This window comes from Sorex araneus, chromosome X, assembly GCF_027595985.1.
Source record: "Sorex araneus isolate mSorAra2 chromosome X, mSorAra2.pri, whole genome shotgun sequence".
Taxonomy (NCBI): Eukaryota; Metazoa; Chordata; class Mammalia; order Eulipotyphla; family Soricidae; genus Sorex; species Sorex araneus.
The window spans coordinates 373,267,793-373,271,705 of record NC_073313.1 but is presented as its reverse complement, the minus strand read 5'-3'; the positions used below and the strand labels follow the sequence as shown (position 1 = coordinate 373,271,705).

Sequence of the window (3,913 nt, the reverse complement as noted above, 5' to 3'; positions counted from 1 at the left end):
AAGAGAGCTTGGCTGTCAGTGAGTCTGGAGCACTGAGGGGGGAGTCCAGGCAGGTGCGAGCAGGCCGAGGGCGCTGACCCGGGCCCAGGGGGGCTCCCCGAGGCGGGCAGGGACCCACTCCCGTGACGGGGGCCCCGCGCCCGGGACTGGCCCTGGGGTGGGGTGGGGCCGTGCGGGGCCGGGGGTCGCCCCGGCAGCGCTGCAGCACGTGGCCGGCCTGCGGCGCGGCGGCCCGACACGGGAGCCAAAAGGCGGGCGCGGGGCGCGGGCGGGCGCGGGCGGGCGTCGGGGGCTAAATAGTCGGGACACAAAAGAGGCGCGGGCGCCCAAAAGGTCGTGCTCCAGGTGAGGCTCGAACTCACAACCTCGGCATTGCTCTGCACGTACTGCCGTATAAGTACCGCGCGCTAACCGATTGCGCCACTGGAGCTCCGCTCAGCCGCTCTCGCGAGGCTCTATCAGGCTCACGCGGTCGGCGCGGGCCCGCCAAGGCGCATGCGCGCCGGGGCCGGCGGGGAGCATGCGCACTGGGCCCGGCGAGGAGAGCATGCGCACCGAGACCGGGCGTGGCGGGCCGGCGGGAGGCGCGGTTCGGGAGGGCAGTGCGTGGGCAGTGCCGGGCCAGGGCTGGGTCGGGACCTGAGAAGGAGGGGGGCGGCTCTTGTGCAGCGCTGCCGGAACCACAGCCCGATCCTGCAGTCCGAGGACGAGCGTCCAGCGCCGCAGGGGCGACCGGGGCGGGGCGAAGAGAGGCCGCCGGGGCCGGAGCTGGAGATTCGGGCGGGGCCGGGCCTGCGTCAGCGGGCGGGGCGCCCGGGACGCCCAGGCCCCGCCCCCGGGCCTCCGCCCCGCCCTCTGACGGCAGCACCGCCCGCTGACCCCTGCCCCGGCCCCGGCTCTCCGCCCGCCCACTCACACAGGCCTTTCTCCGGCTTTCTGCCCCGCCCACTGATGCCAGGCCCCGCCCCCTACTCGCCTCCCCACACACTCAACAGGCCCCGCCCTTCTCACTGACACAAACGCCCGTCCCCCGCTGTCCGCCCCGCCCCCTTTCACAGGCCCCGCCCCGACTTCCCACCCCGCCCACTTGCTCAGGCCCCGCCCTGATTTCCCGTCCCGCCCACTTACACAGGCTCCGTCCCCGACTTCCCTCCCCGCACTCTCGACAGGCCCCGCCCAGGCGCCCCGCCCACTCGCAAGGCTCCGCCCCCGCAGGGGCGCGCCGGGCGCTGGGCTGCTGCCCTGGCCCCGGCGTTGGCCCGTGCTGGCCGCCCGCACTCGGGGCCAGGGCACGGCTCCTCTGTGGCTGGTTCCTTCACGGTAGAGCTTCTGCCCATTTTTGCACAGCGAGAACACGGGCATTTTTCAGAGAAAAAGCTGGAAACGGCCTTTGGCTTAGGGAACTCCCTGAAGCACGCAGAGTCCACTTTGGCCGAGGGACGTGGACAGAGGGCGTCAGCCGGACACCCGTGGGGCGCCGCCGTCCCCAGTGGCCGAGAGAAGCCACCCCTGCGCTGCGGGCCCGGGGAGAGGGTCCGGCCGGCCGGCCCGGCCCTTCCCGGGCAGCTCCCGGGCTGCCCGCAGCACTTTCTGTTCCACGCGCGCTTCCTCTTGGGTGTGGTCGGGCTCTTGGGCTCGCTCCGGGGCCCCGGCAGTGCTCAGGGCGTGCCCCTGACCCTGGGGGCCCTCCGTGGTGTGGGGGATCGAGCCCTGGGTGGCCACACGCGAGGCCAGCGCCCAGTCCACCCTGGCTCTGCCCCTGAAGTAGGTTTCTCGGCCCTTCGCCGTCCGTCTGGCCTGGGAGGTGTGGCGGTGAGGTCGTGTTGGGGCGTGTGCCCTGATGCCCGGCGACATGAGTCTCCTCCCTGCCACCGCCAGGGGCACATTGCCCCCCTCCCGTCCACGGGGTCCCCAGGGAGAGTCTGGGGTGACGGTAGCTGCCCCAGCGAGAGGAGCCAGAGACAGAGGGATGGACACATGCCGGCCGTCTTGGCTGCGGGCTGTGGGGTGGGAGGGGCGCGGAGGAGACAGTCTGGGACTTCTCCAACGAGAGCCCCAAACCCAGTCACCCACGTGACAGAGATAGCGTGGCCCCACCAGCACCAGGACGCTGGAACCGAGACCCCACAGGCCTGGAGCAAAGGTACAGGGATGGGGGGGCGGTGGCCACAACCCGGCGGAGGTGGGAGACATGACAGGGACATGTCGGCACCTCGGTGACCTGTGCCTTGGCTTGTCTGATGGGGCGGGTGGGTGGGGGTGGGACAGTGCCCCAGGGTGGAACCCAGTGCCCCTGGGGCAGGGGCAGAAGAGCCAGAGTGGAGAAGAACAGAGAACAGAGGTGGGGTGACAGGGGGCCCCAGCCCAGCAGGGCAATACGTGGCCAGAGCTGGGAACCCCTAGAAAGAGGCCACGCCCTCACACAGGCGTGTGAGCCCCAAAGGCACATCCAGGTGGGACAGCAGCAGGGCAGGGGAGAGGCGGGCAGCGGTGAGTGTGACAGACAGCAGGGCAGAGCAGGGCAGGGGAGAGGCGGGCAGTGGTGAGTGTGACAGGTAGCAGGGCAGAGCAGGGCAGGGCAGGGGAGAGGCGGGCAGCGGTGAGTGTGACAGCAGCAGGGCAGAGGAGAGGCGGGCAGCGGTGAGTGTGACAGACAGCAGGGCAGAGCAGGGCAGGGGAGAGGCGGGCAGCAGTGAGTGTGATGGACAGCAGAGCAGAGCAGGGCAGGGGAGAGGCGGGCAGCGGTGAGTGTGACGGACAGCAGCAGGGCAGGGGAGAGGCGGGCAGCGGTGAGTGTGACAGACAGCAGCAGGGCAGGGGAGAGGCGGGCAGCAGCAGGGCAGGGGAGAGGCGGGCAGCGGTGAGTGTGACAGACAGCAGGGCAGAGCAGGGCAGGGGAGAGGCGGGCAGCAGTGAGTGTGACGGACAGCAGAGCAGAGCAGGGCAGGGGAGAGGCGGGCAGCGGTGAGTGTGACGGACAGCAGCAGGGCAGGGGAGAGGCGGGCAGCGGTGAGTGTGACGGACAGCAGCAGGGCAGGGGAGAGGCGGGCAGCAGCAGGGCAGGGGAGAGGCGGGCAGCGGTGAGTGTGACAGACAGCAGGGCAGGGGAGAGGCGGGCAGCGGTGAGTGTGACAGACAGCAGCAGGGCAGGGGAGAGGTGGGCAGTGGTGAGTGTGACGGACAGCAGCAGGGCAGGGGAGAGGCGGGCAGCGGTGAGTGTGACGGACAGCAGCAGGGCAGGGCGCAGTAGAGCAGACGCAGTGGCAGCCGTCGTCCCAGTGGGAGACCTTTTCTGGGCGCTCAGGTGCCACTGCCGCCTTCCAGGAGCTCAGAGGGACCCCGGGGGTCTCCAGGCCAGGGTCCCCTCACGTAGCCCTCCTGCAGCCCCTCCCGAGCACCAGCCCTGGGTCTCACCCCTGTTTGCCAGGAGCACCCCAGTGCAGACACGGGGTCGCTTTAGTGCGGCCCAGGTACCAGGCACACAGACTCTGGGGCCGAGCCTGGGGCCCTTCCACTCAGCCTCCAGGGACTCCGAGAATGGAGGGGGAGGGTGGCTCATGAGGAGTTGGGGAGGGGCTGGCCCTGCATGACCTCTGCCCCCACTCCATGTGCTCCTGAGGGCCTCCACGTGTGACCCCCGAGCACTGAGTTGGGAGTAGCCTGAGCACTGCTGGGTGTGGCCCAAAATCTAAACAGAAAATAAATCCCCAAACTTGAAAGAGATCTTGAGGCCAGAGCCCAGATTCCCAAACCGGCCGCCCGGCCGTGATTGGCCCTCCATTCCCACGAGCCATTTCTTCTGCCGTTCTTGCAAAACCTCTGAGGTTCAGGAAGTCAGAGAGAAGACAGAGAATGGGCAGGGGTGGGAGTGGACCACGGCCAGCAGCCGCCCAGACCCCACCCAGCTGCCGTG

The 3,913-nt window shown here is 70.2% G+C and overlaps 1 non-coding gene across 1 annotated transcript; it reads right to left on the bottom strand.

Annotated features, from left to right (window-relative positions):
- Positions 1–337: 337 nt before the first annotated feature.
- TRNAI-UAU (transfer RNA isoleucine (anticodon UAU)) lies at positions 338–430 on the bottom strand. Its single transcript is given in 2 exon segments — positions 338–373; positions 393–430. It is a non-coding gene; the product is annotated as a tRNA-Ile (tRNA).
- Positions 431–3,913: the final 3,483 nt, after the last annotated feature.